General features: G+C 37.3%; 1 pseudogene across 1 annotated transcript in view; it reads left to right on the top strand.

Moving 5' to 3' along the window:
• The window catches only part of LOC149140402 (serine/threonine-protein kinase GRIK2-like), a 367,198-nt pseudogene that overhangs the window by 150,058 nt on the left and 203,096 nt on the right, over positions 1-14,044 (top strand). Inside the window, exon 9 of the transcript XR_016264171.1 lies at positions 388-483. The product of XR_016264171.1 is annotated as a serine/threonine-protein kinase GRIK2-like (transcript). The remainder of the gene's footprint in view (positions 1-387; positions 484-14,044) is intronic.

The following is a 14,044-nucleotide window of genomic DNA, read 5'->3' as shown; positions in this document are numbered from 1 at the left end:
GCATTGACCCAGTTTGAGGCTCTTTGCTCTGTCACTGTCATTAAATCCTATAGCGCTTAATAGTAGATCTTTTTGAATTTGAAGATTATGCTATTACTTACATTAAAATAAGGGAATCAAGTGAGTTTTATTTAGATCCAGGTTATTTGTCCTTTTAGGAAAGTTATTGAGGGGCACACTTGTATCCTTGACAGGTGCATTGTTTATGGAACATTTTTGGCTTGCACACCCAACAGCTGTTCAGTGTTTTATCTTAATTTGGTCTGGAACTTGTTATATCAACTATATGTAATGAGAATTAGGTAGTACAGCATCATAATCTCTTAGATATGAGTGAAGGGACATACTAGAAGTTCTAACTTTATTTTGAAAATGTGGTATGTGCAGAATATTATGCATGGGGACATTAAAACAGAAAACCTCCTTCTCAGCAGTGATGGACATATAAAAATATGTGATTTCAGTGTAAGCCAGAAATTTGAGGTGTGTCTAGGAGATCTATTTATTTTTCTTATTAGACTTAGTCTAGTGACCCTTTTTTAATATGTATTGTATTTGCACTTTCTATTTTGTGCTTTATCCTTGTCTCTTTGGGGTGACTTAGTCTAAAAAGATCACTCACCCACTTCATTGTATTTCATTGGAGACATGGTCAAACTTAATCACTCTTTGAGAATTTTTTACTTTAATTTTGTAAAAAGCATTGAGAAAAACCATGTTAGTCTGTACCGTTGCCTCAAAATCTAGCAGGTCTTGTGAGGGTAGCTCACAAGACAAGAGCTGGACCAAGGGACAACAATATGAAGTGTGGCCCAATGCCAACACAGACACTACCTCCCACTCTTTTGTGGACTTTCACCACTAGGGAGGCTTCCCTATACTAGGTCACCTAAAGGCTCTATCAAGTACAGGGATAAAGTGCAAAGAGACCAATGGATTGGTCGGGGAGATTGATCTTGAGAGAGAATGAAAGGTACCTCCATAGCTAAGAGGGAGTGTTGAAAAATAGTAGCCACAGTCGGTATTTTCATGGTCAAAATTAAAGGAGAAATAATTTATTTTTCAGCTGTCCAACTCAGCCTCAATTGGACTAGTTAGCCCCACCACTTGAAAGGGTTTTGACCCCAAGGTCAAAACCCACCTCTTGTCACACAAATTGGCATTTGTTGGGCCTCATTTGGCATCGTCATCAGCTCATTCATTCGACCAACTGTTGATTTTTGATTGCTTGGGAGGTACTCCAAGCCCTAGGGTTCGGGGTTTGGAGGTTGGAGTCCCACAATAGGGCATTGTGGGCTTGGAACCTGTTGTTGCACAGATTGTCACGACAATGCTCAGAGCGGGGGCTGTCACCGTGATCCCAGATCTCTCCATTTAAGCCGTCTCCCGAGGCTAAGGGGGGTAGACCCTATGGGACAAAGGAATACCAACTGTGGACCAGTTGGGTTGGGAGACACAGCAAGGCAATACCAGTACTTGATTGATTTTAGGAATTAATGTACTAGTGCCTTATGGAGTTAATGATTAAATGATTATTTATTAAATGTTGCAGAAATATAAACCATGTAAAACAATCATTTATTATCAAATAACCCAAGCAACACAAGATATTCAGTAAATTCACAATGCTTTAACAATGATCCAGCAATTAAACATCAAGAAAAATTAAATGCTTTAAATGATCATAAAATTTAAATGCTGACCAGTTACCACTTTCACATAGCTAACTTCAAAATAAACATTAAGTGCGTTTAACTATAGAGAAATAGAACATAAAGACACCAAATATGAAATTTTCAATTTTTTGTTAAGCTTTTTCAAAATATTTTTAAATTTTTAAATTTTTATATAAATAAAACAAAATTAAACTAAACTAAACTAAATGAAACTCAAAATTATTAAAATTAAATCCTAAAAAAAAACAAAATATCAACCCATTAAATTATAAAAATTAAAACTTTTTTTGATTTTTTGATTATTTTTTTATTATCAAAATTTAAACTTAAATTAAAAAAATGAACCAAAACATTAAAACTAAAATCTTTTATGATTTTTTTTATATTTTTATTTTATATTTTTTTATTATGATATAAAGTTCTAAGATTAAAATTAATATAGAACAAAACTAAAATAAAAAAATCTAATTCTAAACTAAAACTTAGATTAATAAAATCAAAATCTAATTTAATCTAATCTAAATCTAACTCTAACTGAACTAACACTAATTCAGAAAATAAAACAAAAGCATAAAAACCCTTTTTTATTCTTTTGATTTTTTTTTTTAATTTTTTATTATTAAAATCTAACTTTAAACAAAATTAAATCTAAATTTAAAGCAGTCTAAATCTAAAACTAAGACAAGAATTTAATAAATCTGAAAATAAACTAACGTATGTATAAAACTATAATTAAAAAAAAAATTAATTCAAAATCTAAAACTAAAAACTATGGGCTAAGATACGTTACTCTAACTTACGCTTAAACTATAAAACAAAACGCAGATAAATCAAAATCGCTGGTTTATTGTTTACGTCACTGTTTGCAGGTGTGACTGGCGAGGGAAGGCATTGAAGGCTTGCTGGGAAGAGCAAATGAGCAGCGTTGGGAGAAACGGATGGCTGCATACAAGGAAGATTCGATGAGTGGGCAGCGTGAATGATTTATTTATTTATTTATTTTTTTCTGTTTTCTTTTGCAGGTGGCTGAGAATGGAGCTACGGATCACAACGTGCAGGCAGAAGGAGGGTGCTGCGGAAAGGAGGAAAACTTGCTTGATGGAAGCGTGGAGAGAAGGCCGCAGGTTAGGACTGCAGATGGGGGAGTTGCTGAGGTGGATGGGTAGTGTTGAAGCGTTGTAGGAGTTCGTGGCAAGGAAATGGGTAGACGGGACAACGAAAACATGGACAGTTTGGCAGGCCGGATGGGAAAGAGATAGCACGCAGGTATACGAAGAGGGAAGGAAACACAGAGGGGTTTTAGGGATCACGCAGAAGGGAGATGGCGAGAATAATGCGGGAAAGATTTGATGAAGAGCTGTAGTGAGGGAGGGGAAGACTCCAACAGTGGAAATGAGGGTTTCGGAACTGATTGCTGCGGATAGCTGAGAAGAAAAACATAGAGGAAAAAAATGCCGCCAGTGTGTTGTCAGTGGGAGAAAACTGCTTGGAGGTATGGCAGCAATCCAGCTCGCCCAAAAAAATTTCGAAATTTTTTCTGCAGCAAAAACCCCAGGTAATAGTGAAAAATCAAAACACAGGTAGCAGACCCATAGCCCAGAAATTTGATTGAAATTTTAAATCCTTCCTGCTCCAGATTGCTTGATGGAAACCCTGAAAAATTTTCAAAATCTGTACCTACAACCTGCAAAAAAAAAAAAAAACGAACATTAGGAATAAAATGTACAAGGAAAAAACCCTAACAGAAAACTAGCTAAATAATTACAGTAATTACAGCTCAAAGGCTCTAAATAGCCAGATTTGTCAATATGCCACATAAATATTTTCAGAATTTTAAATTTAATATGAGGTACTTCAGAAAACCCTTCATGCATTCATAAAAAAAAATTCAAATGATAAGCCTGGGATCAAAACTGGCTGGGCTCTTTCTGAAAATGCAATCCGGGAGTTGGTTGGTTCAGCTGAGAACTTTTCCTAACGCTCGGTAATCTAAAAAAAGGGAGAAAACAATAGAGGGAGAAAACAATAGTGAAATCCAGATCAAATGGAGATACCTGCCATTATATTTCAAAATCTAAACTATCATTCAAACCCCAAAAATCAGACAAGATACCTGTGCCTGAATCAATCTTCATCAAGCTATCATCAATGGCTGAAAATAAAATTATGCAGAAAAATAAAACATCTTACAACATTTCCAGAAGAGTAACACCTGCAAGATTTCAACCCCAAAGTCTTTTTTTATTGCACAAAAAATGACTACAAGAGAGTTTTCTTTAGCACCAGACTCTCAGATCCCATCTGATCTGAAATGACCCCTAACACCCTATTTAAAGGAAAAATTCCCAATGGCTAGTTCGAGTGATCCATGTCAAACTAATCTCGACTGTCGATGAGGATCAAAATCCCTTTTAATCTCATCCATTGAAATTTTAAATGCATTTTAATATATTAAAAAATTAAAACTTTGCATTTATTTTCTCAAAACTTTGACTTCTTATTATTTTATTATTTTATTTTTTTATTTTTTATTATTTTTATTATTTTTATTTAGTTATTTTTTTATTTTTGGATCCTCGAACTTAGCCTTTGGAAAAATCACCTAGGACCTAGGACTTAGGATTAATGAGGGGATTAAAACATTTTCTAACCCTCAAGACACTTTACATCATGACTTTTATAATTTTACATCTCAAGGGGGAAAACCCATTTGACATAGACCCTCATAGACCACCCAGTTCTGCGACACAACTATAATCTAGCAATCAAGCAATTTGTAATAATCTAACCAAATAGTTAGAGTTATTTCCAAATTACTTTTACATAGACTCGAAGCACATTAGGATTCCCCTAAGATTCCAATGACAAAATTCATTCCGGCTTTGGGGTTAGGCTAAAGGAAAACTCTGCCGATCATGGATCGGTGAGACAAAAAACCTTCCGGAACGTAGATTATCACTAGAAAATTAGGTTTGCCTAGGCAATTTACATACGACTCAGATCTGCTAATATTATTTACAATTTACACATGCAGACTGTGTTTACAACATAACATAATCGGGCAGATGATGACAATCGAATGGCATAGACACGTCGATCTAGTGTTGTCCCTTTTGTGAAAAAGGGGGTGTACTGCTATGGGTAGTTGACACGTAGTGGTCAACATTTGGCTCTACTTGGGGACACGCTGCTGCATTGTAGGAATGTGAGAATCCAGAATCTGCATCCATGCAACACACAATAAAACATAAGTAGCGTCCATTCAAAAATCATCATATAACATTAAGCACAGGAAAGATATAAGCTATTCATTTATTAACTATCTATGAAAAGTAAATCTAATCCTAAAACAGAAATGAAAATGCTGAAAAGGAAAGGAGTAGGGTTAGAAATACAGAGGATGCCTCATGGCATCAGAGGTGTTCAATATAGTCTATACTGAGCATTTGCCTGCTTTCAGGCAAATCTATCGGCTGCTTCTCGGATGTGCCATGTCCAATTGTGCATATGGTAGGACTTTTCCTATCCGAAAATCAAGCTGCTCGCGGTCGTCTGATGCATCAAATCTTCTTTTCATTTTCTTTCTCTTGCGCTTTTTCTTCGTGGCAGGCTGTATTACTGATGACGTGGAACTTTCTGCTTCAAAGCTCTCAGATGAAGTATGTAAGATATGCGTGACATGTCTTTCTTCATCTTGCATCTGATCTTTTATCATTTTTAATTTTATCTGGATCACTTTCAATTAACCACCTTTCAATCGAACCAATGACCTCCTCATAATAAGATGGAGCTTGTTGTAGCAAATGAGGAGGCTCCTGATCTATTGATGTTTCCTGGTTTCTTTCATTCTCTAACCGTTGTTGAAATTTATGTACTTGTATTGTAATGGCATCTATCTGGCTAGAGTGTTCAACTTTCATTGCATTGATTTCCCTGGCATGGTCTTCTTCCATATCTTTTATTACTTTATCATTCTTTTCCTTTATGATCATCAAGCAATGCTGCTTAGAGTTTATCTCTTTCTTATGATTTGCTTGCATGGTAGCCAACTAATTATTATGATCGAATGTCATGATAGTCATTTCTTCATCCATAGTTAATAACTTGTTTTGCATAAAATTAATTTCCCTATCATGATTAGCTTTCATGGTCGTCATATTTTCCTCTAAGCCTGATAACTTGCTTTGCACAAAACTAATTTTTGTGTCATGATTAGTTTTCATGGCCTCAATTTCCTCAGCATATGCTGATTTTGCATGATCTCCATCTCTTTATTACGTTTTTCCAGGTCGGTGCATAAAGTTCTCACATCATTGGCGTAATTAGTTTGATTGATCTCCATATTTTTTACTAGCCGCATTAGTTCTTGTATAATTTGCTTCTGGTCTTCCTTTTCATTGTCGACACTGATTTTGTAATTTGTCCCTGCTTTTCCACTATCATGGATTTGATATGCAATGGTACAGGTGGATGGCACATTCTGATATGAAGAATTGTCTTGAAATCTTTCATCGACAGTTGGACCTTTTATAAGATTACTTTCATTCTGTTGCACAATTTTAGGGGCACAAGGCGAGCTATCTGGATGACCATATCTATCTTTAAAAGCATTGTAAATGTCTTGTAAAGAAGTGAAAGAGTCTTCAGGACAATTATTAAACCAATTCAAAGCATCACCCTCTAAAGAAAGGACAAATAGACGCATTTTGACATCTTCATGATCATATTGAGGAAGTCTACAATACATGACCGTTATACGATAAAAACTCCATAACTACCTTCTAACAGCGACTGAACCACCACCCTAGAACAAAGGTAATTTAGAAATGGCCACTTCCGGTAAATCATGGAGATCATCAGTAAAATGACATGGTTTAAACGAATAATCCATGATGAATAATGAGGGACCAAATGGATGATAGAGAGATCCCTGCTCAAGAAAATCAAGAGATGAAAGAAGTGGAGTCGCCACTTGAACAATGAATCTAATTCTAGCAACCAACAAGCAGATATGAGGGAGGCTTCTTGTCTAAAAAGAAATGGAGTCGCCACCCAAACAAGAAACGAATTGAAGATAAATTGCTGATATGACGAAAATAAGGCGATGAAAAGATCCAAATGATGCCAAAAAATGTTGAATCCGTCAGCTCAAATGAGAGATGAGAAAGATGAAAGAATGATGAAAAATGAGAAGATGAATGTCGTTGAAACGTCGAGAATAAAATGTCCCCGGCAACGGTGCCAAAAAATGTTGTCGCATAGATTGTCACGACAACGCTCAGACCAGGGGTTGTCACCTTGATCCCGATCTCTCCATTTAGGCCGTCTCCGGAGGTTAAGGGGGGTAGACCCTATGGGACAAAGGAAGACCAACTGTGGACCAGTTGGGTTGTGAGACACAACAAGGCGATACGAGTACTTGATTGATTTTAGGAATTAATGTACCAGTGCCTTATGGAGTTAATGATTAAATGATTATTTACTAAATGTTGCAGAAATATAAGCCATGTAAAACAATCATTCATTATCAAATAACCCAAGCAACGCAAGATATTTAGTAAATTCACAATGCTTTAATGATGATCCAACAATTAAACTTCAAGAAAAATTAAAATCTTTAAATGATCATAAAATTTAAATGCTAACCAGTTACCACTTTCACATAGCTAACTTCAAAATAAACATTAAGTGCGTTTAACTTTAAAGAAATGGAACATAAAGACACCAAATATGAAATTTTCAATTTTTTGTTAAGCTTTTTCAAAATATTTTTAAATTTTTATATATATAAAACAAAATTAAACTCAAAATTATTAAAATTAAATCCTAAAAAAAAAAACAAAATATGAACCCATTAAATTCTAAAAATTAAAACTTTTTATGTTTTTTTTTTTTTTGATTTTTTTTGATTTTTTATTTTATCAAAATTTAAATTTAAATAAAAAAATGAACCAAAACATTAAAACTATTTTTTTTTAATTTTTTTTTTGAATTTTTTTATATTTATATTTTTTATTTTTTTATTATGATATAAAGTTCTAAGATTACAATTAATATAGAACAAAACTAAAATGAAAAAAATCTAATTCTAAACTAAAACTTAGATTAATAAAATCAAAATCTAATTTAATCTAACCTAAATCTAACTCTAAATGAACTAACACTAATTCAGAGAATAAAACAAAACCATAAAAACCCTTTTTTATTCTTTTGATTTTTTTTTTAATTTTTTATTATTAAAATCTAACTTTAAACAAAATTAAATCTAAATTTAAAGCAGTCTAAATCTAAAACTAAGACCAGAATTTAACAAATCTGAAAATAAACTAACGTATGTATAAAACTATAACCAAGAAAAATTTTAGTTCAAAATCTAAAACTAAAAACCATACGCTAAGATACATTACTCTAACTTACGCTTAAACCATAAAACAAAACGCAGATAAATCAAAATCCCTGGTTTATTGTTTACGTCACTGTTTGCAGGTGTGACTGGCGAGAGAAAGCGTTGAAGGCTTGCGGGGAAGAGCGAATGAGCAGCATTTGGAGAAACGGATGGCGGCATACAGAGGAAGATTCGATGAGCGGGCAACGTGAATGATTTTTTTGTTTTTGCAGGTGGCTGAGAATGGAGCTACGGATCACAATGCGCAAGCAGAAGGAGGGTGTTGCGGAAATGAGGAAAACTTGCTTGATGGAAGCGTGGAGAGAAGGCCGCAGATTAGGACTGCGGATGGGGGAGTTGCTGAGGTGGATGGGCAGCATTGAAGCATTGCAGGAGTTTGTGGCAAGGAAATGGGTAGACGGGACAGCGAAAACATGGATAGTTTTGCAGGCTGGATGGGGAAGAGATAGCACGTAGGTATAAGAAGAGGGAAGGAAACACAAAGGGGTTTTAGGGATCACAGAGAAGGGAGATGGCGAGAATAATGCGTGAAATATTTGATGAAGAGCCGTAGTGAGGGAGGGGAAGACTCCAACAGTGGAAATGAGGGTTTCAGAAGTGATTGTTGCGGATAGTTGAGAAGAAAAACGTAGAGGAAAAAATGGCGCTAGTGTGCTGTCAGTGGGAGAAAACTCCTTGGAGGTATGGCAGCAATCCAGCCTGCCCAAAAAAATTTTGAAATTTTTTCTGCAGTAAAAACCCCAGGCAACAGTGAAAAATGAAAACACAGGTAGCAGACTTGTAGCCTAGAAATTTGATTAAAATTTTAAATCCTTCCTACTCCAGATTGCTTGATGGAAACCCTGAAAAATTTTCAAAATCTGTACCTACAACCTTCAAAAAAAAAAAAAAAACCGAACACCAGAAATAAAATGTACAAGGAAAAAACCCTAACAGAAAACCAGCTAAATAATTACAGTAATTACAGCTCAAAGGCTCTAAATAGCCAGATTTGTCAATATGCCACAGAAATATTTTCAGAATTTTAAATCTAATGTGAGGTACCTCAGAAAACCCTTCATGCATTCATAAATTTTTTTTCAAATGATAAGCCCGAGATCAAAACTGGCTGGGCGCTTTTAGAAAACGCAATCCAGGAGTTGGCTGGTTCAGCCGAGAACTTCCCCTAACGTTCGATAATCTAAAAAAAGGGATTTCCTGCACAACTTAAAATCAACTATTAACACAGAGGGAGAAAACAATAGTGAAATCCAGATCAAATGGAGATACCTGCCATTATATTTCAGAATCTAAACTATCATTCAAACCCCAGAGATCAGACAAGATACCTGTGCCTGAATCAGTCTTCCTCAAGCTATCATCAATGGTTGAAAATAAAATTATGCAGAAAAATAAAACATCTTACAACACTTCCAGAAGAGTAACACCAACAAGATTTCCACCCCAAAGTCTTTCTTTATTGCACAAAAAATGACTACAAGAGAGCTTTTTCTAGCACCAGACTCTCAGATCCCATCTGATCTCAAATGACCCCTAACACCCTATTTAAAGGAAAAATTCCCAACGGCTAGTTGGAGTGATCCATGTCAAATTAATCTCGACCGTTGATGATGATCAAAATCCCTTTTAATATCATCCATCGAAATTTTAAATGCATTTTAATATATTAAAAAATTAAAACTTTGCATTTATTTTCTCAAAACTTTCACTTATTATTATTTTATTTTTTAATTTTTTTATTATTTTTATTTTGTTATTTTTATTATTTTTTTATTTTTGGATCCTCGAACTTAGCCTTTGGAAAAATCACCTAGGACCTAGGATTTAGGATTTATGAGGGGATTAAAATATTTTCTAACCCTCAAGACACTTTACATCATGACTTTTATAATTTTACATCTCAAGGGGGAAAACCCATTTGACATAGACCCTTATCGACCACCCAGTTCTGCGACACAACTATAATCTAGCAGATCAAGCAATTTGTAATAACCTAACCAAATAGTTAGAGTTATTTCCAAATTACTTTTACATAGACTCGAAACACACTAGGATTCCCCTAAGATTCCAATGACAAAATTCATTTCGGCTTTGGGGTTAGGCTGAAGGAAAACTCTGCCGATCATGGATCGATGAGACAAAAAAACTTCTGGAACGTAGATTATCACTAGAAAATTAGGTTTGCCTAGGCAATTTACATACATGACTCAGATCTGCTAAGATTATTTACAATTTATACATGCAAACTGTGTTTACAACATAACATAATCGAACAGATGATGACAATCGAATGGCACGGACACGTCGATCCAGTGCTGTCCCTTTTGCGAAAAAGGGGGTGTACTGCTATGGGTAGTTGACATGTAGTGGTCAACAGAACCCAAGGTGTGGGCTTTGTACCCAAGCTGGTGGGTGTGAAACCACAATGATTTTTGGACATGTGATGGATGGAGATGATAGAGAATGTTGAGAAGAATCCAATGCAATGAAAATCATCGAATTCTGAGTTGTCTACGATGAGATGTGAATTTTTTAATGGAGTTGTGGGTTAATGTGGCACCTAATGGAGGTCGGATTGACATTTTGGAGTGCCACAAGTCATGTTTTAACACCACATGAGTTTGTATATATAGGAGTGACGTTGGAGGTTATTCCTTGTCCATCCTTGTGCATTCCATCTCATAGAAAATATATCTAAAGCAGCCAAGCTCTAGACGAGGAGGACGAATGTGTTTGGGTCTATGGTTGGGTGCATTTGGCATCTGAAACAAGGCCGAGTTGCTATAGGAGGACAACTGCATGCTTGGGGACTAATCTGGGCTTGTTTCATGTGATTTTTCATCTCCTTATAGGTTTGAGCTTGAGTAGGAGGCAGTCACATGCCTCGAGGAAGACCTGGGTGCATGTGTGTGGGTGTTAAAGGATTGTTTTGATAGGCCGCAGACCTTGTCCTTCATTGTAGACCTCACTGAGACTTGTAGGTGAAGTTTGAAAGGGTTGAAGCCCTTAAAAGCAGGAATGGGGAGCAGCGAAGGGAAGTAGGGTTGTGTGGGAGAGAGGCCGCAACCTTTAGGTGATTGTTGGAGAAATTTTGAGGGCTGTAACAAGTACTGTTGGGTGCCCTAACCAGTGAGGAGCTACAAAAACAAGCACAGGCAAAGGTATCAATTTATTTAATGTATTTGTGTTGAGAGAGTTCTAGTTGGATGGTGGTCCTGTTGGACAAGGATATTGGGCACTTTGTGGTTGGTGGAGGGCAACGTGTAAGTGCCCAAAGTAGCCCTAAAATAGGTAGACAAGAGGACATTGACAGCTGTGTGTTGGGTGAAGAGTTGATGGCCTAAGTAGCTCCTTGATGGACAAAGGAGACTACTAAGAAAGGCAGTTTGGTGTTCAAGGATTGGCCAACCTAGAGGAGCAGATTGGATTAGCCAAAGTTCATTGTAGCAGAAGAGACTTGCAACAGTGATAGGTGGCAGCCCTCTTGCCCTATGTTAGCCTTCATATAGCAGTAGTGGAAGGCTATAGTGGGAAGAAGACCTTGAGTAGTTGAGGAGCAGCAGTGGGCAGAGGGAGTTGTTCACAAACAGAGTTGTGAACAACTCAAATGGAGTCTCAATGTGTTGATGTGTAGATGGACTTACAGTCAACGTGAGAGCAAGTGGAGTCGTGTTCAATGGCCAGATGGACTTGGATCATTGATAGAGGCAGAGTTGTGATTGTTGCAGATCGAGAGCGAAGGACCGACAAGACGAGATACAACATAAAGGTTGTGATTGTGCACTAGATGAGCGAGATTGTCATTGTATCTTGTATTTTTGTAACATTGGATATTTGAGGGCCATTATCCCTAGTACGGGAGCTCTAGACATTTGTATTATATGTTGATAATATAATGATGTTGGTTTATATATATTGTTTTTATTGTTCTTATTGTGCACGTGATTGATTTACTACATTATATTGTTCCACTGTGCAAAGTAGCTTTGTTAAGATTCTTGTTTTGGTAGTGCTAGTGATCTAATATTCTATCGTAGACACTAGGATTGTGAAAATTCAACATGGGATCAGAGCGTGTCTGAGCTACTTTAAGAGACAATGAATCAAGGTATGCACAACGAAGTACAACTTAAGAGGGAGTTGGTCACATTGTAGGTGAAATGGTCACTACAATGTCGAAGTTGTAGGTTGGTCTCCGATATGATAACATGTTGGAAGGATTGTCCAACTATAGGCCATGGAAGTAAAGAATCAAGTTAGTCTTGCAGGTCAACAGGATCTGGTAATTCATTGAGAAAGCCATCAAGAAGTCGACTGACCCTAAGGAGCTGGAAGTGTATGAGAATTTGGATATGAAGGTAACATTGATCATCCTAGATGGTGTGAAGGACCCCCTAATACCTCATTTCTCCAGGAAGAACATTGCACATGAGATGTGGATGGCTCTTCAGAATTTGTTCTAGGATAAGAACGAGAGCCAGGTATTGGCATTGGAGGATAAGTTGAATTCCACCAAGATGATGCAGGGTGAAGGAGTGACTTCGTATCTGACGAGGTTGTCTCAGGTCAAAGATGAGCTTGCTGTCGTTAGTGTGACTATTTCAGATTCTGATATGGTGAGGATTGCTTTGAAAGGGTTCACTGAGGAATGGAATCCCTTCATCAAGGGGATCATTGCCAGAATGTAATAGGATGTAGGATGAATTCATTTAGGAGGAGATGCGAGATGAGGATCTTCATCCCAAGAAGAAGGCTTCAGATGATGACGTGGCACTTGCAGCACAAATGAAGGGCAAGCAGAGGAAGGACTTGAGTAAAATCAAGTGTTTCAACTATGGTGAGATGGGTCATTTTTTGTTGAGATGTTTGATGAAGAAGAAGACAAGAGATGATGAGGAGAAGAAAGGGAAGCAAGTCGCCGGCGTTGCCACTTTTGTTGAGATAGATGCTCTCACTAGGAGATTGGAGAAGGAGGACTTTTCCTTGATCTCTCATTTCTCGCAGGGTACCAATGATGAGGCTACATGGTATGTGGATAGTGGTGCGTCAAAACATATGACAAGGGTATTCGAGACTCTATTTGAGTGGTACTCAAAATCGCACATGGTGTTGGGTGACAAGAGTCAGAAGGAGATCCGAGGACCGGGAGTTGTGCCATTCAGGATGGAGTCAGGACAGGTTATGTGAGTCTAGGATGTATTGTTTGTACTAGGACTCAGATATAGCGTGATATCTGTCTCAACGATAGAGCAGAGGGGGTTTGAGGTCTTGTTCCAGAATATGAAGGCAAGACTTAGGCCCAGAGGCTCTAGCTCCACAGATGTGGTGATTGGAGTTATAGAGCATGGTCTATATGGCGGACAAGCCTATATATCATGAGAAGAAGACGGAGGACCCGATGCAGGTTTCATAGAAGCTGGTCTAGGTGCAGGCTTCAGAGGAGCAGGTACAGGGTCCAGAGAAGAAAATCCAGGTTACAAAGGCTCAGAGGGAGTCGAGTTCTAGAGGGAGCTTGCAGGTTTAGAGGGAGACTTTGTAGCCCAGGAAGAGCTTGTGGTCAGTGGGGGGCAAGGGTGCTCCTACAATTACCAAGAAGGAATCATGGATAGAGTGGAATACATTTCAGGAGAAGAATAAGAAGAAGGATGCTTCCAATGACAACGACACTCCTGAGAGGCGTAGTTCACGCTATGGGGATTGCTACAGTTGTGAGCGCCAAGAGTTGGGCGAGTGTTACGAGCAATAATGATGATGATGAGCTACTTGCTAGTCTTGGAAGTGCCTCCCTCGCTAAGAGGGATTGTTGATTTTTGATAGCTTGTGAGGTACCCCAAGCCTTAGGGTTCGGGGTTTGAAGGTTGGAGTGCCATAATAGGGCATTGTGTGCTTGGAACCCAAGGTGTGGGCTTTGCACCCAAGTTGGTGGGTGTGAAACCATAATGATTTTCGGACATGTGATGGA

Source organism: Pinus tabuliformis, chromosome X, assembly GCF_031772625.1.
Source record: "Pinus tabuliformis cultivar Carrire ecotype Pingquan chromosome X, CPIR1, whole genome shotgun sequence".
NCBI classification, from domain to species: Eukaryota; Viridiplantae; Streptophyta; class Pinopsida; order Pinales; family Pinaceae; genus Pinus; species Pinus tabuliformis.
Note: the sequence above shows the minus strand (reverse complement) of the source record. Positions and strands in the feature narration are given on the sequence as shown.